The sequence below is a fragment of the Phyllobates terribilis genome, unplaced genomic scaffold (assembly GCF_046119375.1).
Source record: "Phyllobates terribilis strain yellow unplaced genomic scaffold, ASM4611937v1 Scaffold_304__1_contigs__length_2301189, whole genome shotgun sequence".
Taxonomy (NCBI): Eukaryota; Metazoa; Chordata; class Amphibia; order Anura; family Dendrobatidae; genus Phyllobates; species Phyllobates terribilis.
The window spans coordinates 2,171,753-2,198,268 of record NW_027363064.1 but is presented as its reverse complement, the minus strand read 5'-3'; the positions used below and the strand labels follow the sequence as shown (position 1 = coordinate 2,198,268).

The window sequence follows — 26,516 nt, the reverse complement described above, 5'->3', positions numbered from 1 at the left end:
AAGAGCATGGCTTCCGACTTCCTGCAGTTGACTTTGGCCCCTGAAGCCCGGCCGAACCTCTCACACGTCTGGACGAGGGCGTCGACTGAACCACGATCAGCGCAGAAGACGGTGACGTCGTCCATGTAGAGCGAGCACTTGACCTCGTGTCGTCCCGGACCCGGTGCGGTGATCCCTCTGATCTCTCCATTCTGCCGGATAGCCTCTGCGAAGAGTTCTATAACACAAACAAAAAGAAGAGGTGATAGAGGGCAGCCTTGTCTGACCCCAGAGAGGACAGGGAAGGGGTCAGTCTTCCAGCCGTTCACCAACACCGAGCTGTGGATATCAAAATACATCAGACGGACATACGAACAAAACATGTTACCCAAACCTAACCGGTGCAGAGCTCGGCCCATGAACTCGTGGGAAACCCGGTCGAAGGCCTTCTCCTGATCCAAGGAGACCAGGGCAGCGTGTGCGCGGCGGACCTTGATGTACTCGACCGTGTCCCGCACGAGAGCGAGGCTGTCTGCGATGCGACGTCCAGGGATGCCGCAGGTCTGGTCCGGGTGGATGATCCGTCCGATCACCGTCTTAAGTCGTGTCGCCATCGTCTTGGCCAGGATCTTGTAGTCCACGTTGAGCAGAGTGATGGGACGCCAATTCCTCAGGTCGCACCTCTCTCCCTTCCGCTTGTACAGGATCGTGACCATTCCTTCCCTCAAAGATGGAGGCATTCTACCCTCCACCACCATCTCCTCGTACAGGTCCAACAGGTCCGGACAGATGAGGTCTCCCAGCGCTACATAGAGCTCCGCTGGAAGACCATCACTGCCCGGGGTCCTGCCGGTCCTAAAGGATTTAGCGGCAGAGAGCAATTCGCCCACCATCAGAGGTTTGTCCAAGGCTGCCGTGCCTGCAGGATAAAGATGGTTAGTGATACCTGACAGGAACTTATCAGCAGCGTCGGGGTCGGTAGTCTTGTGGGAGTAGAGTTCGCTGTAGAAGTCGCTGACGACCCTCATCACGTCCTCCTTCCCACGTCGCATGTTTCCGCTCTCGTCTCGCAGCTCGTTCAGGGGCGTGTGACCGGCATGAAGTTTCCTGAAAAAGAATGAGTTACATTTCTCACCCTTCTCCAGATTCTCCACTTTGGAACGGAAGACGATTCGCTTGGACTCCTCCTCAAAGTGCCTTTTCAGGCTCTTCTTGGTCTCCTCCAGCTCCTCCCTCACGTCCCAGCCGCAGTGAAGAAGGTCCTGCAGCGACCGCAGCTCGCGCTGCAGCCCTCTGAAGTCCCTCCTCTTCTCACACGCCTGTTGTCGACCCTTGGCCTGAAAGAAACAGCGAAACTCAAGTTTAACATATTCCCACCAATCAGAGACTGTTTGGAAGCTACCCTTGTAGGACTGCCACATTGCGTAGGCTGCTCTCAGCTCCTCCACGACTTCATCCTGAGCCAGCTGAGCACAATTCAGCTTCCAGGAGCCGGGCCCGGACGGAAAACCGTCGCCGAGGACACCTTGTAAGTGAATGGCTCTGTGGTCGGAGAAGAAGCAGGAGACCATCGAGTGCCTACTCTGCCTGACTGCCCGAGAGGTGAACACAAAGTCAATCCTGGAGCGGAGTGAGCCATCGGGTCGGCTCCACGAATAGTTCGTGGAGCCTCTCCCCATGGAGCCCACCACGTCCTGAAGAGAGGCCTCGGTTACCATCTCGATGAGCAGCTTGGACGTGATGTCCAACTTGGCAGATGTGCCAGAACTACGACCATCCTCCTCGATGGGGCAGTTGAAATCCCCGGCCATCACTAAGGTCCTGGTGGTGGCAAGCTGAAGCCGCAGGGTCTGGAAAAGCTCCAAACGCTCATTCTTCAGTGGGGACGCATACACGTTGATGAACCTGACAGGTACTCCCGCCCAGTTGCCATCTACAACAAGAGCCCTGCCGCAGATGAGCTCCTGGACGGACTCAAGCGTGAATGCGCCCCCCCTGATCAGAATTGCGACCCCCGCAGACTTGCAGTCACCCCCACCGGACCAGTAGGATGGACCGTGGGACCACTCCCTGGCCAGATGTTTGAAGGACCTAGAGGAGGGAAGGGAACATTCCTGCAACATATAAACATCACACAACTGGGAAGTAAGGAAGGCATAAATAGTCTGACGTCTGAACTTGTCCTTGATGCTCCTGACATTAATGGAAAATAAATTAATATTAGCCATCATGTAGGGAAAAAAGAAAAAGTTAGCGCAGGCAATACACCTTAGTTACCACTCCGGTCGGGTGGTCCCTCGTCGGTGTTGACTGCTGGTGACGGGATCACCAGCAGGCCCTCTTCCTCCATCTGGTCAAGCAGCGCGGCCTCGATCTCGGCGACCACCAGTTCCTCCTCTTCTGGCTCGGCCACCAGGGTCTCAACCATGTGCTCCATCTCTTCTGGCTCAGGGAGGGTATCCTCCTTTTCGCCTACGAAATCCAGAATCTTCTTTTTGGAGGATTCAGTAGCAGGGCTGTCCTCCACCTTCCTCTTTCCCCGGGTTGGAACTGGGGAGACAAGAAGAGGAAAATCCTCCTCGGAATAGATAGCGGCGGGTGGAGGAAAGGTTAATTCCACCGCTACCATGGTCTGGGGAGGGAGAGTGGCTGCCGGGGCAGGGGAAAGGACACCTGCTGAGGAGTAGGGGAAGGAGGAAGAGGAAGTGGAATCCTCAGCAGGGGTGGCCGGGGTGGGGGGGGATTGGACGGGGGTGGCAGGGGGAGGGATCGAGAGAGGGGTGACAGAACTCTTACCCTCCTTTGACTTTTTCTTCTGCTTCGGAGCTGCTGGGACCGTCGCTGGGGCTTTGGCCACCGACTCCTTGACCGCATTGGCCTTGGTCGTCTCGGCCTTGGCCGCTGGGGCCTTGGTCGTCGCGTCCTTGACCTTCACAGGCCTGGTCGTCGGGGCCTTGTCCTCCGTAGCTGGGGTCGTCGCAACCACCGATGCCCAGGATCTCTCACGCTTGGGGCAATCCTTGTACAGATGAGCCGCCAGCCCACACAGGTTGCAGGACGTCTTCTTCGGGCAGTCCTTCGAGCTGTGTCCCGTCACTCGACAAATCCTGCAGGCATCCTCCTTGCAGTCCTTCATCTCGTGGCCATTCTTGCCGCATCTCCTGCAGTTCCGCGGCATGTCCGGGTAATAGATGAGGCCGTAGGAGTTGCCCAGGGAGAATGTCGGGGGCAGGTGCCGAAGTCCGTCTGAGTACGCCAGGTCCCTGTGAAGTCTAACGGTCACCGACCACTTACCTGTCCAGAAGCCGAGTCCATTCAGGATGTGAGAGGGTTCCTTCACAACCAAACAGAAGCGTCTCAGGAAGGTACAGATGTCTTGGCCTGGGGTGTGCGGGTTGCGCATGGAGACCGTGATCCTCCTTTCGTCCCTCTGGATAGGGCAGCTACCTGTAAAGGCAGAGAAAGAATTATCCGGTCCTTTTGCGCTTACCATTTCCCAGAACCTCCTGCAGGTGTTCACAGTGGCGAAGGTGACGAAGAAGATCCCCGTCAAGAAGGTCTGGATGCTGAGGGTGTCCGACCTGGAGAAGCCTCGATCCAGCAGCATCTTCTGGCAGAACACGTCCGAGGACATATCCAGCACCCTCCCATCCACTTCCTTCAGCTTCAGGGCAACCGTCTGCCGCATCCATGGCTCCAGGGCTGGAGCTTCGTGGCGGGGCTTCTGGGGTCCCTTCTGCTGGCCAGTCGTGGAGGCAGAGTCCTTGGGGTCAGAATCGGCTCCTGGCTGGGCCCTCCTGGCTGTACCCTGCTCCAGGCTCTTCTTTTCGGCCTTCCTCGCAGCGCTTGCCATGGCTTTCCTCCTGCAGTTACTTCTTGGAGCTGGATCTGGAACTCTTCCCGGAATGGGTGGAGCTATGCAGATTCTTCTCCCGTCGTGTTCTGGACAAATTCCCCGAAAGGTCTTTGTCTCGATGATTTTCTTCCTCGAAGATTCCACAGGACAGCCCGATTCTTCTCCGAGTCTTCGTCTTCTTCTGGATTCTTTAGAGCTTCTTCCTCCCACCGATATCCGCCTTCCTTCTCCGATGTCAGCTGGGCTCCGAAGCTCTTCTCCTTCCGAGTTCGATCGCTCTCGTCAAGTGTAGATCGTAGCTCTTGTGTTCTTAAAAGAACAGATACTACACTTGATCTTAGCCAAAAGGCCGAGAAGCGATAACCAGAATTGGTTTCAAACTACGGAGCCACCCAAGGATCCTGAAAAGTCCATTTGTGGAGATGAGCTCCTGGACTCCCGTTAAGAAGACATGTTGTCAACCTCTAGATCCCTTACATGCCTGCACTTTTCGGCTTGCTGCTGCTGCAATCCACGCGTTTTAGATCTGCATAACTCCACCTCTTTAAACACAGCACCTTCACCCCCTGCTGTTCCCACCCGCCTCAACACCGTTGGAAGGGAGGAGAACCAATTAAGGCGGGGGGTGGGGTGGAACGAGCAGCTGTCTACCCTTAGCAGGAGGGCTCCTGATTACATACCTCTCCTGCTGCTGCTGCTGCTGGCTGTCCAGCAGCAGACTGAAGGTGGCTGCTGCTGTGCACAGGTATATAAAGGCTCAGAGCCTATTATGACACGCGCAGCCAGCGTTCCATTGCCACATTCCATCTACTGCAGGCAGGATACCTGGCTGGCTGAATGTCGCTGAGAAGCTCACAGAGACCGCCATAAGCAACAGTTTAACAGAATGCCACAGACTAATCAACCAAACTTTTTGGGTTGGGTTCTCTTTTATAGTCTGCAGGCATTAAATGAAAGAAGTCAGTGTTCCAGCAGAAGGAGACAACGTTTCAGAAAAGGCATTGTAGCAAACCAAAAAAGAAATTTTAAGCGCAGCAGAGTAACCAGCGCACATACCTGTTAGCTCAGGTGAGTTTAAAAGGCTGCTGTTGATAACAAGGGCATTTGCTAAATAGATGGTGTGTGTGCAACAATATACTGAAAGGTCAATTATATTGTGCAGCTTATCTGACCACCTGTAGTTATTTAGGTGAAAGCTCCAAAATGCTTGCCTAATATGTCTGTTTATCCAAAAGGAAGTAAAAAGGGAGAGCTAGAAAGATAGCATTGCATCACATTACATGGCAATGCAATGCACAGTTGCTGAAGTTGAACCAAAATGAGCTTGTAATCTGGCTTCTGCAACTTTGAACATGAAAAATCCAATGAGGAGAAGAAAAGCAAAGCCAAAGAGTCCATCCCAAAATCCGACAAACAAGCAAAATGAACAAAAAACATTGAATTCAATTCTTTCTGATTTTAGAAACTGCATTAAAGAAGGGGTGCACCGGTCCTGGAGATACTGCAATACCAGGTCAATGCGTGGAGTGGACAGAGCAAGCTCTTTTTCCATCTCCCTGTTCTAAAAATCCATTTAATATATGGTCCCCAGATAGGGGACGTATCAGATATTAAACTGATAAGAACAGATTTTTTTTTTTTTTTTTTTTTTTTTTCGTTTTCAAACAAGCTTTATTTAAATCAGACATACATCATAAATTACAAACAAATCACAAAGACTTGAATAAAATATGACATAAAACAAATACAAGGTCAGATTTAAAAAGCGCATAAAAGCATAAAAATCATAAAACACAGTTTTGCATATAATTTGCATAAATAAATACATATGTCAAATGCAAACACCATAGCTTTTTAACTTTATCTTTTTACAATCAGGTAGTATGAAAACTTTTCACAAAGAACATATCCGATACAATATTTGAAACAAATCACAAATACTGGAATAAAATATGACATAAAACTAATACAGAGTCAGAATTAAAATGCACTTAAAAGCATAAAAAGCATAAAACACAGTTTTGCATATAATTTACATAAATAAATACATATTCCAAATTTGCAAACACCATAGCTTTTTGCTTCATTGATTCCCATCTTTTTACAATCTCTCAGGTAGTATGTAAACATTTCACAAAGAGCAAGCCCAATACAATCTTTGACAGGAATAAATTCACGTTTAAACAATAATATATTGCGCACTTTCCATAAAGCTTCTTTTAAACAGTTTATTATAAGCCATTCGACTCGTGCTTGTTTCATGGTTGGGCAATTAATTATCCCATATATTATAATGTCACAATTTAGGGTTTGTATACCACATATCCATTTTAGGAGGGTGCCCACCGTCTGCCATAGCTCTTGTGCGTAGGGGCAATCCCACAGTAAATGAAACACTGACTCGTTTGGGGCGCATCTTTCTCTGGGACATCTAGCACTAGCCACCAGCCCCCTATGATGCTGAAAAGCTCTCGTAGGGAGACATTGGTGAACAACCTGCCAAGCTAAATCCTTTTGTGAGTTGCTAAGTGCAGGACAGGCCACGTTGTTCCACACCAGGCGGCACCTGGAGATGGAAAAATTAGACACATCCTCCATCTCCTCATGTCCCTTACAAATAACTGTTAACTTACGTTGATCAAATAAAAGCTGACGATCAACTTGGGTCAGATCATATTCTGAAATGACCTTCTCCAAGATCTTGTAATGCTTAGGGGGAGATAAGAGAAAAGGACAATTAACAGTCATACTGAAGTTCAACTTTCGGAAAAGAAACCCAGTTGTATATCTAAGAAAACAAGAGAAAGCCCCAACATTATTCAAGCTTTTGCAACAAAATACAAAAAACTTGATAAATAAAAACAATTTTAAATCAGGGAACCCTTTACCCCCATTTTTCTTGCTTTTACATACCACCTCCCTCCTCAATTTCTCCATTTTGGATCCCCACAGAAAATAAAACATGGGCTTCATAAGTCTTTTAAGATACAGAGAATTAGGGGGAAAAACCATAGCGGCATACAAAATGATAGGAAGCAAAACCATTTTAATTACAAGAATCTTGCCCTCCATTGTTAGTTTTCGAGTTTGCCATAAAGAGATCTTCTGATTTAATTTATTCAAAACCAAATCCCAGTTTTCAATACCATCATTAGCAGGATTAAACAAGACACCCAGGATCTTGATTCCTACTGTTTGTGTGGGAACCCTAGGCGGATCTGACTCCCATTGACCCATAATCATACAGTCACATTTATTTATATTCAACTTAAACCCAGACCCAGCACTAAAAATTTCAGTAATTAGAATTGCTCTGTTAATAGATGCTGAGCTAGTGCCATATACAGATATGTCATCCATATATCCAATGGCTTTAACTTGTTGTCCACCCCCACCCGGAATAAAAATGCCCCTAACCACCTTGTCCCGACGCAGCAGGCACAACAGTGGCTCAATGGAGCAGACAAATAAAAGTGGGGACATGGGGCAACCTTGTTTAACACCGGAAAGAAGCTCCACCTCTCTAGTTAAAAAACCATTGACTAAAATCCGGGCAGATGACTGTTTGTATAAAAGCGCAATTTTCTGAATAAAAGAATCAGGGAACCCCATCTTTCCCATAACTTTAAAAAGATAAAAGTGGGAGACCCTATCAAACGCTTTCATAAAATCCAAAGATAAAATAGCTAGTGGCTGTTTTCTATCTTTTTGAAACCAGATAAGATCACGAATTAGGTTTAGATGCTCCCAGATTGATCTCCCGGGGACACCACAAACCTGATCTGGATGAATTACATTTTTAATAACTGCTTTAAGACGACCAGCAACAACTTTAGCTAAAATCTTGTAGTCTGTATTTAATAGTGAAATAGGCCTCCAATTCTCCAACTTTGATTTATCACCTTTCTTAAAAATTAATGTAATCATACTTTTAGGCCATGAATATGGTAATAAATCAGCCTTAGAGGCTTCACAAACTACTTGTATAAAATCCTCCTTAATTAGATCCCAAAAGCAAAGATAAAATTCAATAGGAAGGCCATCTGATCCAGGAGCCTTACCTTTATTAAAACTCTTAAGGGTCTCTTCAATTTCACTGGGTAAAAGTTCTTTAGCTAAAAAAATCTGGTCATCTTTATTTAAAAACTGGGATAAAACATTAAGATTCTCTGTAAAAGCAGGTTCATCAACATTTTTAATACTAAAAAGATCTCTATAAAAATTAGCAGTATGCTCTAAAATGCTCTCAGTGGAAGATTGTCCTTCTAGCTCAGTAATCACTTGTTTTTTGTCACTCATTTTTTTAAAGAAGAACCTTGAGCAGGTCTCACCCTTTTCCAAATATTTCACACGGGCATTAAATATAATTTCTTTACCCTTTTGTTCCAGGAATTTTTGGATTTCTGTCTGGATCTTGGCAATCTCACCATCCACACCAGGCACTCCCCACCCCTTAAGCTTATGGAGAGTTTGCATCCTGACATTAAAATCTTTAAAACATTTCCTTTTTTCACGTGCCTTCCTTTTACCAATTTTAATAAAAAATTCTTTAATACGGGTTTTAACACACTCCCACCACCCCAACATACTCTGATTTGGGTGTTTCCGTCTTCTCCAACTCTCATACTTTGCATAAAACTCCGCCCTTACCAGTTCGTCTTCTAATAAGAGCACATTCAATTTCCACATACCTTTTCCAACTTTTGCTTCCTGTGGAGTTTGCAATACATTGTATAGTAATACATGATCAGAAAAAATATTTTCTATTAGACCAGCATTCCTAGGTTTAAAAACATCAGAAGAGGAAAAAATAAAATCAATACGAGATGACATCCCTCTACCCCTCCATGTATGCCCAGGGTCAGTAGGGTAGGACTTTCTCCAAGCATCTAATAATTTGAGGTCCGTTGTCAAATGTTTTAACAGACTGGATGTTTTGTCTGTTCTTCCATTAGTATCACCTCCACTCCTCCCCTCCCCCAACATGACACAGTTAAAATCCCCTCCCACTATCACAGGGGACGGACCTGATAAAAACAAAGGGATGACATTAAAAAGGGAAGCACGCTCATTTTTCTCTGGGGATGCATAAACATTAATAAGACGACAGGTAAAACCATTTAAAATAACATGAGTTGATAAGGCACGACCTGGAACTATTTCAGTGATGGATAAAACATTAACATTTTGACATTTGAATAAAATCCCAACCCCGGCAGCTTTATTTTCATTGGACCCTGACCAAATAGAGGGTCCTGCTGACCAGTCCATTTTTAAGTTGGGGTATGACAAATCGTGATCAATACCGCATTCTTGCAGGAAAAAAATGTCAAAGTTCAGAGACAGTAACCAAGCAAACAAAGCAGCCCGTCTAACAGGGCTCTTTAGGCTTCTCACATTTAGTGAGGCAACACGGATTTCTGCCATGTTAGGTGTTTTTTATTGATTCATTATACTCTGAATCAATAATTTGTGACAGAGAAGGTGAAGGAAGGGATGACACAGTTCGTAAACTGTCCGTTTCATCTGAGTCCGTGAAATCCTCAATTAAGTTAGTCCCCTCTGGGCTGAGAATTTTTGCAGCACTAGATAGAAAGACTTTACGGGACATCTGAGGCAGGTTATGCTCCTCCTGTGCCTCTTCACGACTTCTCTTACCACTGGCGCTGAGATCCATCCGATCCTCCGAATCCACCCGATCCTCACCAGGCACTGCAGCAGGTGGAATACCCGCAGACCCTCCAGGAGCACCAAGGGACATCATCTCCGGAGCAGGATGACCATCAGGACCAGCAACAGGTTCACCAACCACTGCACGACCTCTATCATCCAGGCAGGCAACAGGACATCCATCAGGAATGGTTCCAGGACATCCATCTGGACTGGCATCAGGACATCCATCTGGACTGGCATCAGGACATCCATCTGGACTGGCATCAGGGCATCCATCTGGGTTGGCATCAGGACATCCATCTGGATTGGCATCAGGGCATCCATCTGGATTGGCATCAGGGCATCCATCTGGATTGGCATCAGGGCATCCGTCTGGACTGGCATCAGGGCAGACATCTGGTCCAACATCTGTGCTGGCATCAGCAGGGGTATCTGGATGGACATCTGGATTGGTACCAACAGCTCCAGATTTTCGCCTCTTTTTTTGTTCCCTCTCATTTCCGCTCTGAGAAGGTGCCATCTCCCCACCAGGTGAAACCTGGACCCCTGCAGGAGTAGGCAAAGGCGTGACCTCGGCTACAGAGGCCAGGTTTTTCCGCAAAGGTACCGACTGAGCATCGACTGAGTCAGACTGTTTTTGACCTTTAGTAATGTCCACAAAGCTTTTTCTGGGGTCACCCGGGCTGACCCTGCTGGCATCAGCAGGAACTCCTGCGGAACTAGCCGCAGGCGCCCGAGAGCCACCACGAGACCTTGTCCGCATCGGACAATTACTGAACAGGTGAGTAGACATTCCGCACCCACTGCAGGTCTTACTGTTCTTACAGTCCTTTGAGGCATGACCCCATTGTCCACAATTGTGGCACTGACTCATCCGCTCGTTCTTACAATCGCTCTGTATGTGACCAAGGTCACCACACCTACGACACCTGAATGGTTGTCCATCATAGAAGAGGTAGCCATGGTCTCTTCCCAGCACCACTGTGGAGGGGGGGTGCATAAGGCCTTCTACACCCCCAGGGTCAAGTCTGAAGCGTACCATAAAGCGTCGTTTCCCATTCCAGAAACCACTCCGACCTTTGACGTTCCCCTTAACGCATTCGTAAAAGTGCTGGCAGGCAACCTTGGTCGAGAACGTGAGAATATATGTACTCTGCCCCTTCTCCTGCAGGCAGTAAACATCATGATCTTTCACGTTCAACAGATCTCTCAAAATCTGTACATAGAACTCACGGGGGTTGTCATATCCGACATGGTTTGCTGGAACCTCGATACGCACCGAGTTCCTGATCTGGCCGGAGCCAGTGGAAAATTGAAATGAACAAGGCATCTCACCAAAGTGGCAAAGGCTTACCGTCACTACGGGCTCGGCCTTTCGCCTGGGGATCGCAACTTGTTGCCCGGGGACTAAGCCAGCTCCCTAATAGCAGCAGGGGGGTGAAGTCCCACCAAAAGGTGAGACGATCCCCCCAGGCCAAGGAGCCGGGTACCCCGGGCACCTCTCAGCCAAGACCAAGGCAGCAACCGTTAGATCACTGCACCTGATCTCAGCCAAAAGGCCGAGAAGCGATAACCAGAATTGGTTTCAAACTACGGAGCCACCCAAGGATCCTGAAAAGTCCATTTGTGGAGATGAGCTCCTGGACTCCCGTTAAGAAGACATGTTGTCAACCTCTAGATCCCTTACATGCCTGCACTTTTCGGCTTGCTGCTGCTGCAATCCACGCGTTTTAGATCTGCATAACTCCACCTCTTTAAACACAGCACCTTCACCCCCTGCTGTTCCCACCCGCCTCAACACCGTTGGAAGGGAGGAGAACCAATTAAGGCGGGGGGTGGGGTGGAACGAGCAGCTGTCTACCCTTAGCAGGAGGGCTCCTGATTACATACCTCTCCTGCTGCTGCTGCTGCTGGCTGTCCAGCAGCAGACTGAAGGTGGCTGCTGCTGTGCACAGGTATATAAAGGCTCAGAGCCTATTATGACACGCGCAGCCAGCGTTCCATTGCCACATTCCATCTACTGCAGGCAGGATACCTGGCTGGCTGAATGTCGCTGAGAAGCTCACAGAGACCGCCATAAGCAACAGTTTAACAGAATGCCACAGACTAATCAACCAAACTTTTTGGGTTGGGTTCTCTTTTATAGTCTGCAGGCATTAAATGAAAGAAGTCAGTGTTCCAGCAGAAGGAGACAACGTTTCAGAAAAGGCATTGTAGCAAACCAAAAAAGAAATTTTAAGCGCAGCAGAGTAACCAGCGCACATACCTGTTAGCTCAGGTGAGTTTAAAAGGCTGCTGTTGATAACAAGGGCATTTGCTAAATAGATGGTGTGTGTGCAACAATATACTGAAAGGTCAATTATATTGTGCAGCTTATCTCACCACCTGTAGTTATTTAGGTGAAAGCTCCAAAATGCTTGCCTAATATGTCTGTTTATCCAAAAGGAAGTAAAAAGGGAGAGCTAGAAAGATAGCATTGCATCACATTACATGGCAATGCAATGCACAGTTGCTGAAGTTGAACCAAAATGAGCTTGTAATCTGGCTTCTGCAACTTTGAACATGAAAAAACCAATGAGGAGAAGAAAAGCAAAGCCAAAGAGTCCATCCCAAAATCCGACAAACAAGCAAAATGAACAAAAAACATTGAATTCAATTCTTTCTGATTTTAGAAACTGCATTAAAGAAGGGGTGCACCGGTCCTGGAGATACTGCAATACCAGGTCAATGCGTGGAGTGGACAGAGCAAGCTCTTTTTCCATCTCCCTGTTCTAAAAATCCATTTAATATATGGTCCCCAGATAGGGGACGTATCAGATATTAAACTGATAAGAACAGATACTACACTTGATCTTAGCCAAAAGGCCGAGAAGCGATAACCAGAATTGGTTTCAAACTACGGAGCCACCCAAGGATCCTGAAAAGTCCATTTGTGGAGATGAGCTCCTGGACTCCCGTTAAGAAGACATGTTGTCAACCTCTAGATCCCTTACATGCCTGCACTTTTCGGCTTGCTGCTGCTGCAATCCACGCGTTTTAGATCTGCATAACTCCACCTCTTTAAACACAGCACCTTCACCCCCTGCTGTTCCCACCCGCCTCAACACCGTTGGAAGGGAGGAGAACCAATTAAGGCGGGGGGTGGGGTGGAACGAGCAGCTGTCTACCATTAGCAGGAGGGCTCCTGATTACATACCTCTCCTGCTGCTGCTGCTGCTGGCTGTCCAGCAGCAGACTGAAGGTGGCTGCTGCTGTGCACAGGTATATAAAGGCTCAGAGCCTATTATGACACGCGCAGCCAGCGTTCCATTGCCACATTCCATCTACTGCAGGCAGGATACCTGGCTGGCTGAATGTCGCTGAGAAGCTCACAGAGACCGCCATAAGCAACAGTTTAACAGAATGCCACAGACTAATCAACCAAACTTTTTGGGTTGGGTTCTCTTTTATAGTCTGCAGGCATTAAATGAAAGAAGTCAGTGTTCCAGCAGAAGGAGACAACGTTTCAGAAAAGGCATTGTAGCAAACCAAAAAAGAAATTTTAAGCGCAGCAGAGTAACCAGCGCACATACCTGTTAGCTCAGGTGAGTTTAAAAGGCTGCTGTTGATAACAAGGGCATTTGCTAAATAGATGGTGTGTGTGCAACAATATACTGAAAGGTCAATTATATTGTGCAGCTTATCTCACCACCTGTAGTTATTTAGGTGAAAGCTCCAAAATGCTTGCCTAATATGTCTGTTTATCCAAAAGGAAGTAAAAAGGGAGAGCTAGAAAGATAGCATTGCATCACATTACATGGCAATGCAATGCACAGTTGCTGAAGTTGAACCAAAATGAGCTTGTAATCTGGCTTCTGCAACTTTGAACATGAAAAATCCAATGAGGAGAAGAAAAGCAAAGCCAAAGAGTCCATCCCAAAATCCGACAAACAAGCAACATGAACAAAAAACATTGAATTCAATTCTTTCTGATTTTAGAAACTGCATTAAAGAAGGGGTGCACCGGTCCTGGAGATACTGCAATACCAGGTCAATGCGTGGAGTGGACAGAGCAAGCTCTTTTTCCATCTCCCTGTTCTAAAAATCCATTTAATATATGGTCCCCAGATAGGGGACGTATCAGATATTAAACTGATAAGAACAGATACTACACTTGATCTTAGCCAAAAGGCCGAGAAGCGATAACCAGAATTGGTTTCAAACTACGGAGCCACCCAAGGATCCTGAAAAGTCCATTTGTGGAGATGAGCTCCTGGACTCCCGTTAAGAAGACATGTTGTCAACCTCTAGATCCCTTACATGCCTGCACTTTTCGGCTTGCTGCTGCTGCAATCCACGCGTTTTAGATCTGCATAACTCCACCTCTTTAAACACAGCACCTTCACCCCCTGCTGTTCCCACCCGCCTCAACACCGTTGGAAGGGAGGAGAACCAATTAAGGCGGGGGGTGGGGTGGAACGAGCAGCTGTCTACCCTTAGCAGGAGGGCTCCTGATTACATACCTCTCCTGCTGCTGCTGCTGCTGGCTGTCCAGCAGCAGACTGAAGGTGGCTGCTGCTGTGCACAGGTATATAAAGGCTCAGAGCCTATTATGACACGCGCAGCCAGCGTTCCATTGCCACATTCCATCTACTGCAGGCAGGATACCTGGCTGGCTGAATGTCGCTGAGAAGCTCACAGAGACCGCCATAAGCAACAGTTTAACAGAATGCCACAGACTAATCAACCAAACTTTTTGGGTTGGGTTCTCTTTTATAGTCTGCAGGCATTAAATGAAAGAAGTCAGTGTTCCAGCAGAAGGAGACAACGTTTCAGAAAAGGCATTGTAGCAAACCAAAAAAGAAATTTTAAGCGCAGCAGAGTAACCAGCGCACATACCTGTTAGCTCAGGTGAGTTTAAAAGGCTGCTGTTGATAACAAGGGCATTTGCTAAATAGATGGTGTGTGTGCAACAATATACTGAAAGGTCAATTATATTGTGCAGCTTATCTCACCACCTGTAGTTATTTAGGTGAAAGCTCCAAAATGCTTGCCTAATATGTCTGTTTATCCAAAAGGAAGTAAAAAGGGAGAGCTAGAAAGATAGCATTGCATCACATTACATGGCAATGCAATGCACAGTTGCTGAAGTTGAACCAAAATGAGCTTGTAATCTGGCTTCTGCAACTTTGAACATGAAAAATCCAATGAGGAGAAGAAAAGCAAAGCCAAAGAGTCCATCCCAAAATCCGACAAACAAGCAAAATGAACAAAAAACATTGAATTCAATTCTTTCTGATTTTAGAAACTGCATTAAAGAAGGGGTGCACCGGTCATGGAGATACTGCAATACCAGGTCAATGCGTGGAGTGGACAGAGCAAGCTCTTTTTCCATCTCCCTGTTCTAAAAATCCATTTAATATATGGTCCCCAGATAGGGGACGTATCAGATATTAAACTGATAAGAACAGATTTTTTTTTTTTTTTTTTTTTTTCCAAACACTCAGAAATTAAGTTTTATAATCTTAAATCATATATCACTAAACTCAAGATTTTAGTTCCATCATCGTGTTTAGATATTATATTTATATTTTTTCATTTGAATTAATATATATAAAGTTAAACATAACAATTCCTTTACAGTTTCAACAGTTTCCAAACAAATCACAACTGACATTACTTCACCCGGTTTCCCAAACTAAATATCCCCTTTTTCCCTTTTACTTTCCTCCCAACAAAACCCCTTAACTTCTTTTCTTCCTCCTCATGCTCTAACCGCATCTGTTCCCAATCATACTCTTCCTCATCATCTCTGAAAGTCACCACCTTCTCCAAAACTTTACCCTTTTCCTCTTTTACTTCTTTCTTTTCACCAGATACTTTCCTTGATCCACAATTTTCCTGTACCGTTACCTTTTTCTTCACCTTTAAACTTTCAACTTCTTTTCCCTGCTTATTCTCCTCTATAATTATCGCATCAACTTCCTTCTTCATTTTATCACCAATATCTTCCTTTTGTCCTCCAAAGTTCTTTTCAAAAGTTCCTTTGCTGCTTTCCATGTAACAATACCCAGAACTCCCGTTTACCATAATCCTCCCATTATGCAAATTTTCTTCTCCTGTTGTCCACACCAAAAAACGTCTATTTCCGTTCCAAATACCAACTTTGTTCCTGTATAATTTCTGAAACTTTACCATCTTACATTTAGATTCCAAAAAAACCATTATCTCCTCTATTTCCACAAACGGATTGTCCATGTAAATTATCACACTCTTCGGTTTCCCCATGAATGATGCACTTACTCCAATTTTCCCAGAATCCTCTTCACTCCAGCATTTGAAAAAATGAATGCACTTTTCCTCAGAAACTAGAGTCACATCACAAACTTTACCTTGCTTTATTTCTTGCATACAGTAGATATCCTTCTCCAAAACTTCATGTTTCCTCAAAATTTCCAGAATCCATTTTTCTTCCAAAAAAGTTTCTCCCGTCTCCCGTTTCACAAAAAAACGTAAGCATCTCTTCTTTTTCCAAAACTCCATCTCAACAATCCGTTTTCCTTCCGTTTTTCCTTTTAATCCTCCAAATGTTGCCACCACAGCTATGTGTGGCGACAGTTGCCCCCCACAGCTATGTGTGGTGACAAGGTGATCGCCTCTCGTTGCCCAGGGACTAATCCGACTCCCTAATAGCAGCAGGGGGGTTTAGCTCCACCGATGAGTGTAGCGATCCCCCCAGGCCAAGGAGCCGGGCACCCCAAGCACCTCCCAGTCAAGACCAAGGCAGCAACCGCTAGATCACTGCACTTGATCTTAGCCAAAAGGCCGAGAAGCGATAACCAGAATTGGTTTCAAACTACGGAGCCACCCAAGGATCCTGAAAAGTCCATTTGTGGAGATGAGCTCCTGGACTCCCGTTAAGAAGACATGTTGTCAACCTCTAGATCCCTTACATGCCTGCACTTTTCGGCTTGCTGCTGCTGCAATCCACGCGTTTTAGATCTGCATAACTCCACCTCTTTAAACACAGCACCTTCACCCCCTGCTGTTCCCACCCGCCTCAACACCGTTGGAAGGGAGGAGAACCAATTAAGGCGGGGGGTGGGGTGGAACGAGCAGCTGTCTACCCTTAGCAGGAGGGCTCCTGATTACATACCTCTCCTGCTGCTGCTGCTGCTGGCTGTCCAGCAGCAGACTGAAGGTGGCTGCTGCTGTGCACAGGTATATAAAGGCTCAGAGCCTATTATGACACGCGCAGCCAGCGTTCCATTGCCACATTCCATCTACTGCAGGCAGGATACCTGGCTGGCTGAATGTCGCTGAGAAGCTCACAGAGACCGCCATAAGCAACAGTTTAACAGAATGCCACAGACTAATCAACCAAACTTTTTGGGTTGGGTTCTCTTTTATAGTCTGCAGGCATTAAATGAAAGAAGTCAGTGTTCCAGCAGAAGGAGACAACGTTTCAGAAAAGGCATTGTAGCAAACCAAAAAAGAAATTTTAAGCGCAGCAGAGTAACCAGCGCACATACCTGTTAGCTCAGGTGAGTTTAAAAGGCTGCTGTTGATAACAAGGGCATTTGCTAAATAGATGGTGTGTGTGCAACAATATACTGAAAGGTCAATTATATTGTGCAGCTTATCTCACCACCTGTAGTTATTTAGGTGAAAGCTCCAAAATGCTTGCCTAATATGTCTGTTTATCCAAATGGAAGTAAAAAGGGAGAGCTAGAAAGATAGCATTGCATCACATTACATGGCAATGCAATGCACAGTTGCTGAAGTTGAACCAAAATGAGCTTGTAATCTGGCTTCTGCAACTTTGAACATGAAAAATCCAATGAGGAGAAGAAAAGAAAAGCCAAAGAGTCCATCCCAAAATCCGACAAACAAGCAAAATGAACAAAAAACATTGAATTCAATTCTTTCTGATTTTAGAAACTGCATTAAAGAAGGGGTGCACCGGTCCTGGAGATACTGCAATACCAGGTCAATGCGTGGAGTGGACAGAGCAAGCTCTTTTTCCATCTCCCTGTTCTAAAAATCCATTTAATATATGGTCCCCAGATAGGGGACGTATCAGATATTAAACTGATAAGAACAGATTTTTTTTTTTTTTTTTTTTTGTTCCAAACACTCAGAAATTAAGTTTTATAATCTTAAATCATATATCACCAAACTCAAGATTTTAGTTCCATCATCGTGTTTAGATATTATATTTATATTTTTTAATTTGAATTAATATATATAAAGTTAAACATAACAATTCCTTTGCAGTTTCAACAGTTTCCAAACAAATCACAACTGACATTACTTCACCCGGTTTCCCAAACTAAATATCCCCTTTTTCTCTTTTACTTTCCTCCCAACAAAACCCCTTAACTTCTTTTCTTCCTCCTCATGCTCTAACCGCATCTGTTCCCAATCATACTCTTCCTCATCATCTCTGAAAGTCACCACCTTCTCCAAAACTTTACCCTTTTCCTCTTTTACTTCTTTCTTTTCACCAGATACTTTCCTTGATCCACAATTTTCCTGTACCGTTACCTTTTTCTTCAATTTCACCTTTAAACTTTCAACTTCTTTTCCCTGCTTATTCTCCTCTATAATTATCGCATCAACTTCCTTCTTCATTTTATCACCAATATCTTCCTTTTGTCCTCCAAAGTTCTTTTCAAAAGTTCCTTTGCTGCTTTCCATGTAACAATACCCAGAACTCCCGTTTAACATAATCCTCCCATTATGCAAATTTTCTTCTCCTGTTGTCCACACCAAAAAACGTCTCTTTCCGTTCCAAATACCAACTTTGTTCCTGTATAATTTCTGAAACTTTACCATCTTACATTTAGATTCCAAAAAAACCATTATCTCCTCTATTTCCACAAACGGATTGTCCATGTAAATTATCACACTCTTCGGTTTCCCCATGAATGATGCACTTACTCCAATTTTCCCAGAATCCTCTTCACTCCAGCCTTTGAAAAAATGAATGCACTTTTCCTCAGAAACTAGAATCACATCACAAACTTTACCTTTCTTTATTTCTTGCATACAGTAGATATCCTTCTCCAAAACTTCATATTTCCTCAAAATTTCCAGAATCCATTTTTCTTCCAAAAAAGTTTCTTCCGTCTCCCGTTTCACAAAAAAATGTAAGCATCTCTTCTTTTTCCAAAACTCCATCTCAACGATCCGTTTTCCTTCCGTTTTTTCCTTTTAATCCTCCAAATGTTGCCACCACAGCTATGTGTGGCGACAGTTGCCCCCCACAGCTATGTGTGGTGACAAGGTGATCGCCTCTCGTTGCCCAGGGACTAATCCGACTCCCTAATAGCAGCAGGGGGGTTTAGCTCCACCGATAAGTGTAGCGATCCCCCCAGGCCAAGGAGTCGGGTACCCCAAGCGCCTCCCAGCCAAGACCAAGGCAGAAACCGCTAGATCACTGCACTTGATCTTAGCCAAAAGGCCGAGAAGCGATAACCAGAATTGGTTTCAAACTACGGAGCCACCCAAGGATCCTGAAAAGTCCATTTGTGGAGATGAGCTCCTGGACTCCCGTTAAGAAGACATGTTGTCAACCTCTAGATCCCTTACATGCCTGCACTTTTCGGCTTGCTGCTGCTGCAATCCACGCGTTTTAGATCTGCATAACTCCACCTCTTTAAACACAGCACCTTCACCCCCTGCTGTTCCCACCCGCCTCAACACCGTTGGAAGGGAGGAGAACCAATTAAGGCGGGGGGTGGGGTGGAACGAGCAGCTGTCTACCCTTAGCAGGAGGGCTCCTGATTACATACCTCTCCTGCTGCTGCTGCTGCTGGCTGTCCAGCAGCAGACTGAAGGTGGCTGCTGCTGTGCACAGGTATATAAAGGCTCAGAGCCTATTATGAAACGCGCAGCCAGCGTTCCATTGCCACATTCCATCTACTGCAGGCAGGATACCTGGCTGGCTGAATGTCGCTGAGAAGCTCACAGAGACCGCCATAAGCAACAGTTTAACAGAATGCCACAGACTAATCAACCAAACTTTTTGGGTTGGGTTCTCTTTTATAGTCTGCAGGCATTAAATGAAAGAAGTCAGTGTTCCAGCAGAAGGAGACAACGTTTCAGAAAAGGCATTGTAGCAAACCAAAAAAGAAATTTTAAGCGCAGCAGAGTAACCAGCGCACATACCTGTTAGCTCAGGTGAGTTTAAAAGGCTGCTGTTGATAACAAGGGCATTTGCTAAATAGATGGTGTGTGTGCAACAATATACTGAAAAGTCAATTATATTGTGCAGCTTATCTCACCACCTGTAGTTATTTAGGTGAAAGCTCCAAAATGCTTGCCTAATATGTCTGTTTATCCAAAAGGAAGTAAAAAGGGAGAGCTAGAAAGATAGCATTGCATCACATTACATGGCAATGCAATGCACAGTTGCTGAAGTTGAACCAAAATGAGCTTGTAATCTGGCTTCTGCAACTTTGAACATGAAAAATCCAATGAGGAGAAGAAAAGCAAAGCCAAAGAGTCCATCCCAAAATCCGACAAACAAGCAAAATGAACAAAAAACATTGAATTCAATTCTTTCTGATTTTAGAAACTGCATTAAAGAAGGGGTGCACCGGTCCTGGAGATACTGCAATACCAGGTCAATGCGTGGAGTGGACAGAGCAAGCTCTTTTTCCATCTCCCTGTTCTAAAAATCCATTTAATATATGGTCCCCAGATAGGGGACGTATCAGATATTAAACTGATAAGAACAGATACTACACTTGATCTTAGCCAAAAGGCCGAGAAGCGATAACCAGAATTGGTTTCAAACTACGGAGCCACCCAAGGATCCTGAAAAGTCCATTTGTGGAGATGAGCTCCTGGACTCCCGTTAAGAAGACATGTTGTCAACCTCTAGATCCCTTACATGCCTGCAATTTTCGGCTTGCTGCTGCTGCAATCCACGCGTTTTAGATCTGCATAACTCCACCTCTTTAAACACAGCACCTTCACCCCCTGCTGTTCCCACCCGCCTCAACACCGTTGGAAGGGAGGAGAACCAATTAAGGCGGGGGGTGGGGTGGAACGAGCAGCTGTCTACCCTTAGCAGGAGGGCTCCTGATTACATACCTCTCCTGCTGCTGCTGCTGCTGGCTGTCCAGCAGCAGACTGAAGGTGGCTGCTGCTGTGCACAGGTATATAAAGGCTCAGAGCCTATTATGACACGCGCAGCCAGCGTTCCATTGCCACATTCCATCTACTGCAGGCAGGATACCTGGCTGGCTGAATGTCGCTGAGAAGCTCACAGAGACCGCCATAAGCAACAGTTTAACAGAATGCCACAGACTAATCAACCAAACTTTTTGGGTTGGGTTCTCTTTTATAGTCTGCAGGCATTAAATGAAAGAAGTCAGTGTTCCAGCAGAAGAGACAACGTTTCAGAAAAGGCATTGTAGCAAACCAAAAAAGAAATTTTAAGCGCAGCAGAGTAACCAGCGCACATACCTGTTAGCTCAGGTGAGTTTAAAAGGCTGCTGTTGATAACAAGGGCATTTGCTAAATAGATGGTGTGTGTGCAACAATATACTGAAAGGTCAATTATATTGTGCAGCTTATCTCACCACCTGTAGTTATTTAGGTGAAAGCTCCAAAATGCTTGCCTAATATGTCTGTTTATCCAAAAGGAAGTAAAAAGGGAGAGCTAGAAAGATAGCATTGCATCACATTACATGGCAATGCAATGCACAGTTGCTGAAGTTGAACCAAAATGAGCTTGTAATCTGGCTTCTGCAACTTTGAACATGAAAAATCCAATGAGGAAAACAAAAGCAAAGCCAAAGAGTCCATCCCAAAATCCGACAAACAAGCAAAATGAACAAAAAACATTGAATTCAATTCTTTCTGATTTTAGAAACTGCATTAAAGAAGGGGTGCACCGGTCCTGGAGATACTGCAATACCAGGTCAATGCGTGGAGTGGACAGAGCAAGCTCTTTTTCCATCTCCCTGTTCTAAAAATCCATTTAATATATGGTCCCCAGATAGGGGACGTATCAGATATTAAACTGATAAGAACAGATACTACACTTGATCTTAGCCAAAAGGCCGAGAAGCGATAACCAGAATTGGTTTCAAACTACGGAGCCACCCAAGGATCCTGAAAAGTCCATTTGTGGAGATGAGCTCCTGGACTCCCGTTAAGAAGACATGTTGTCAACCTCTAGATCCCTTACATGCCTGCACTTTTCGGCTTGCTGCTGCTGCAATCCACGCGTTTTAGATCTGCGTAACTCCACCTCTTTAAACACAGCACCTTCACCCCCTGCTGTTCCCACCCGCCTCAACACCGTTGGAAGGGAGGAGAACCAATTAAGGCGGGGGGTGGGGTGGAACGAGCAGCTGTCTACCCTTAGGAGGAGGGCTCCTGATTACATACCTCTCCTGCTGCTGCTGCTGCTGGCTGTCCAGCAGCAGACTGAAGGTGGCTGCTGCTGTGCACAGGTATATAAAGGCTCAGAGCCTATTATGACACGCGCAGCCAGCGTTCCATTGCCACATTCCATCTACTGCAGGCAGGATACCTGGCTGGCTGAATGTCGCTGAGAAGCTCACAGAGACCGCCATAAGCAACAGTTTAACAGAATGCCACAGACTAATCAACCAAACTTTTTGGGTTGGGTTCTCTTTTATAGTCTGCAGGCATTAAATGAAAGAAGTCAGTGTTCCAGCAGAAGGAGACAACGTTTCAGAAAAGGCATTGTAGCAAACCAAAAAAGAAATTTTAAGCGCAGCAGAGTAACCAGCGCACATACCTGTTAGCTCAGGTGAGTTTAAAAGGCTGCTGTTGATAACAAGGGCATTTGCTAAATAGATGGTGTGTGTGCAACAATATACTGAAAGGTCAATTATATTGTGCAGCTTATCTCACCACCTGTAGTTATTTAGGTGAAAGCTCCAAAATGCTTGCCTAATATGTCTGTTTATCCAAAAGGAAGTAAAAAGGGAGAGCTAGAAAGATAGCATTGCATCACATTACATGGCAATGCAATGCACAGTTGCTGAAGTTGAACCAAAATGAGCTTGTAATCTGGCTTCTGCAACTTTGAACATGAAAAATCCAATGAGGAGAAGAAAAGCAAAGCCAAAGAGTCCATCCCAAAATCCGACAAACAAGCAAAATGAACAAAAAACATTGAATTCAATTCTTTCTGATTTTAGAAACTGCATTAAAGAAGGGGTGCACCGGTCCTGGAGATACTGCAATACCAGGTCAATGCGTGGAGTGGACAGAGCAAGCTCTTTTTCCATCTCCCTGTTCTAAAAATCCATTTAATATATGGTCCCCAGATAGGGGACGTATCAGATATTAAACTGATAAGAACAGATTTTTTTTTTTTTTTTTTTCCAAACACTCAGAAATTAAGTTTTATAATCTTAAATCATATATCACTAAACTCAAGATTTTAGTTCCATCATCGTGTTTAGATATTATATTTATATTTTTTCATTTGAATTAATATATATAAAGTTAAACATAACAATTCCTTTACAGTTTCAACAGTTTCCAAACAAATCACAACTGACATTACTTCACCCGGTTTCCCAAACTAAATATCCCCTTTTTCCCTTTTACTTTCCTCCCAACAAAACCCCTTAACTTCTTTTCTTCCTCCTCATGCTCTAACCGCATCTGTTCCCAATCATACTCTTCCTCATCATCTCTGAAAGTCACCACCTTCTCCAAAACTTTACCCTTTTCCTCTTTTACTTCTTTCTTTTCACCAGATACTTTCCTTGATCCACAATTTTCCTGTACCGTTACCTTTTTCTTCACCTTTAAACTTTCAACTTCTTTTCCCTGCTTATTCTCCTCTATAATTATCGCATCAACTTCCTTCTTCATTTTATCACCAATATCTTCCTTTTGTCCTCCAAAGTTCTTTTCAAAAGTTCCTTTGCTGCTTTCCATGTAACAATACCCAGAACTCCCGTTTACCATAATCCTCCCATTATGCAAATTTTCTTCTCCTGTTGTCCACACCAAAAAACGTCTATTTCCGTTCCAAATACCAACTTTGTTCCTGTATAATTTCTGAAACTTTACCATCTTACATTTAGATTCCAAAAAAACCATTATCTCCTCTATTTCCACAAACGGATTGTCCATGTAAATTATCACACTCTTCGGTTTCCCCATGAATGATGCACTTACTCCAATTTTCCCAGAATCCTCTTCACTCCAGCATTTGAAAAAATGAATGCACTTTTCCTCAGAAACTAGAGTCACATCACAAACTTTACCTTGCTTTATTTCTTGCATACAGTAGATATCCTTCTCCAAAACTTCATGTTTCCTCAAAATTTCCAGAATCCATTTTTCTTCCAAAAAAGTTTCTTCCGTCTCCCGTTTCACAAAAAAACGTAAGCATCTCTTCTTTTTCCAAAACTCCATCTCAACAATCCGTTTTCCTTCCGTTTTTCCTTTTAATCCTCCAAATGTTGCCACCACAGCTATGTGTGGCGACAGTTGCCCCCCACAGCTATGTGTGGTGACAAGGTGATCGCCTCTCGTTGCCCAGGGACTAATCCGACTCCCTAATAGCAGCAGGGGGGTTTAGCTCCACCGATGAGTGTAGCGATCCCCCCAGGCCAAGGAGCCGGGCACCCCAAGCACCTCCCAGTCAAGACCAAGGCAGCAACCGCTAGATCACTGCACTTGATCTTAGCCAAAAGGCCGAGAAGCGATAACCAGAATTGGTTTCAAACTACGGAGCCACCCAAGGATCCTGAAAAGTCCATTTGTGGAGATGAGCTCCTGGACTCCCGTTAAGAAGACATGTTGTCAACCTCTAGATCCCTTACATGCCTGCACTTTTCGGCTTGCTGCTGCTGCAATCCACGCGTTTTAGATCTGCATAACTCCACCTCTTTAAACACAGCACCTTCACCCCCTGCTGTTCCCACCCGCCTCAACACCGTTGGAAGGGAGGAGAACCAATTAAGGCGGGGGGTGGGGTGGAACGAGCAGCTGTCTACCCTTAGCAGGAGGGCTCCTGATTACATACCTCTCCTGCTGCTGCTGCTGCTGGCTGTCCAGCAGCAGACTGAAGGTGGCTGCTGCTGTGCACAGGTATATAAAGGCTCAGAGCCTATTATGACACGCGCAGCCAGCGTTCCATTGCCACATTCCATCTACTGCAGGCAGGATACCTGGCTGGCTGAATGTCGCTGAGAAGCTCACAGAGACCGCCATAAGCAACAGTTTAACAGAATGCCACAGACTAATCAACCAAACTTTTTGGGTTGGGTTCTCTTTTATAGTCTGCAGGCATTAAATGAAAGAAGTCAGTGTTCCAGCAGAAGGAGACAACGTTTCAGAAAAGGCATTGTAGCAAACCAAAAAAGAAATTTTAAGCGCAGCAGAGTAACCAGCGCACATACCTGTTAGCTCAGGTGAGTTTAAAAGGCTGCTGTTGATAACAAGGGCATTTGCTAAATAGATGGTGTGTGTGCAACAATATACTGAAAGGTCAATTATATTGTGCAGCTTATCTCACCACCTGTAGTTATTTAGGTGAAAGCTCCAAAATGCTTGCCTAATATGTCTGTTTATCCAAATGGAAGTAAAAAGGGAGAGCTAGAAAGATAGCATTGCATCACATTACATGGCAATGCAATGCACAGTTGCTGAAGTTGAACCAAAATGAGCTTGTAATCTGGCTTCTGCAACTTTGAACATGAAAAATCCAATGAGGAGAAGAAAAGAAAAGCCAAAGAGTCCATCCCAAAATCCGACAAACAAGCAAAATGAACAAAAAACATTGAATTCAATTCTTTCTGATTTTAGAAACTGCATTAAAGAAGGGGTGCACCGGTCCTGGAGATACTGCAATACCAGGTCAATGCGTGGAGTGGACAGAGCAAGCTCTTTTTCCATCTCCCTGTTCTAAAAATCCATTTAATATATGGTCCCCAGATAGGGGACGTATCAGATATTAAACTGATAAGAACAGATACTACACTTGATCTTAGCCAAAAGGCCGAGAAGCGATAACCAGAATTGGTTTCAAACTACGGAGCCACCCAAGGATCCTGAAAAGTCCATTTGTGGAGATGAGCTCCTGGACTCCCGTTAAGAAGACATGTTGTCAACCTCTAGATCCCTTACATGCCTGCACTTTTCGGCTTGCTGCTGCTGCAATCCACGCGTTTTAGATCTGCATAACTCCACCTCTTTAAACACAGCACCTTCACCCCCTGCTGTTCCCACCCGCCTCAACACCGTTGGAAGGGAGGAGAACCAATTAAGGCGGGGGGTGGGGTGGAACGAGCAGCTGTCTACCCTTAGCAGGAGGGCTCCTGATTACATACCTCTCCTGCTGCTGCTGCTGCTGGCTGTCCAGCAGCAGACTGAAGGTGGCTGCTGCTGTGCACAGGTATATAAAGGCTCAGAGCCTATTATGACACGCGCAGCCAGCGTTCCATTGCCACATTCCATCTACTGCAGGCAGGATACCTGGCTGGCTGAATGTCGCTGAGAAGCTCACAGAGACCGCCATAAGCAACAGTTTAACAGAATGCCACAGACTAATCAACCAAACTTTTTGGGTTGGGTTCTCTTTTATAGTCTGCAGGCATTAAATGAAAGAAGTCAGTGTTCCAGCAGAAGGAGACAACGTTTCAGAAAAGGCATTGTAGCAAACCAAAAAAGAAATTTTAAGCGCAGCAGAGTAACCAGCGCACATACCTGTTAGCTCAGGTGAGTTTAAAAGGCTGCTGTTGATAACAAGGGCATTTGCTAAATAGATGGTGTGTGTGCAACAATATACTGAAAGGTCAATTATATTGTGCAGCTTATCTCACCACCTGTAGTTATTTAGGTGAAAGCTCCAAAATGCTTGCCTAATATGTCTGTTTATCCAAATGGAAGTAAAAAGGGAGAGCTAGAAAGATAGCATTGCATCACATTACATGGCAATGCAATGCACAGTTGCTGAAGTTGAACCAAAATGAGCTTGTAATCTGGCTTCTGCAACTTTGAACATGAAAAATCCAAT

General features: G+C 45.1%; 9 non-coding genes and 1 pseudogene across 9 annotated transcripts; all 10 read right to left on the bottom strand.

Moving 5' to 3' along the window:
* Positions 1–4,118: 4,118 nt before the first annotated feature.
* On the bottom strand, positions 4,119–4,196 carry LOC141220923 (U2 spliceosomal RNA; annotated as a pseudogene).
* Positions 4,197–5,311: 1,115 nt separating this feature from the next.
* Positions 5,312–5,508, bottom strand: LOC141220904 (U2 spliceosomal RNA). The gene has a single exon (XR_012289032.1). It is a non-coding gene; the product is annotated as a U2 spliceosomal RNA (small nuclear RNA).
* Positions 5,509–12,194: 6,686 nt separating this feature from the next.
* On the bottom strand, positions 12,195–12,385 carry LOC141220969 (U2 spliceosomal RNA). Its single transcript, XR_012289085.1, has one exon. It is a non-coding gene; the product is annotated as a U2 spliceosomal RNA (small nuclear RNA).
* Positions 12,386–13,500: 1,115 nt separating this feature from the next.
* On the bottom strand, positions 13,501–13,691 carry LOC141220968 (U2 spliceosomal RNA). The gene has a single exon (XR_012289084.1). It is a non-coding gene; the product is annotated as a U2 spliceosomal RNA (small nuclear RNA).
* A 1,115-nt stretch (positions 13,692–14,806) lies between these two features.
* On the bottom strand, positions 14,807–15,001 carry LOC141220917 (U2 spliceosomal RNA). Its single transcript, XR_012289042.1, has one exon. It is a non-coding gene; the product is annotated as a U2 spliceosomal RNA (small nuclear RNA).
* A 2,438-nt stretch (positions 15,002–17,439) lies between these two features.
* On the bottom strand, positions 17,440–17,637 carry LOC141220910 (U2 spliceosomal RNA). Its single transcript, XR_012289037.1, has one exon. It is a non-coding gene; the product is annotated as a U2 spliceosomal RNA (small nuclear RNA).
* A 2,443-nt stretch (positions 17,638–20,080) lies between these two features.
* LOC141220967 (U2 spliceosomal RNA) lies at positions 20,081–20,271 on the bottom strand. Its single transcript, XR_012289083.1, has one exon. It is a non-coding gene; the product is annotated as a U2 spliceosomal RNA (small nuclear RNA).
* Positions 20,272–21,385: 1,114 nt separating this feature from the next.
* Positions 21,386–21,576, bottom strand: LOC141220965 (U2 spliceosomal RNA). The gene has a single exon (XR_012289081.1). It is a non-coding gene; the product is annotated as a U2 spliceosomal RNA (small nuclear RNA).
* Positions 21,577–22,691: 1,115 nt separating this feature from the next.
* LOC141220906 (U2 spliceosomal RNA) lies at positions 22,692–22,882 on the bottom strand. The gene has a single exon (XR_012289034.1). It is a non-coding gene; the product is annotated as a U2 spliceosomal RNA (small nuclear RNA).
* A 2,438-nt stretch (positions 22,883–25,320) lies between these two features.
* On the bottom strand, positions 25,321–25,511 carry LOC141220964 (U2 spliceosomal RNA). The gene has a single exon (XR_012289080.1). It is a non-coding gene; the product is annotated as a U2 spliceosomal RNA (small nuclear RNA).
* Between the last annotated feature and the right edge of the window lie 1,005 nt (positions 25,512–26,516).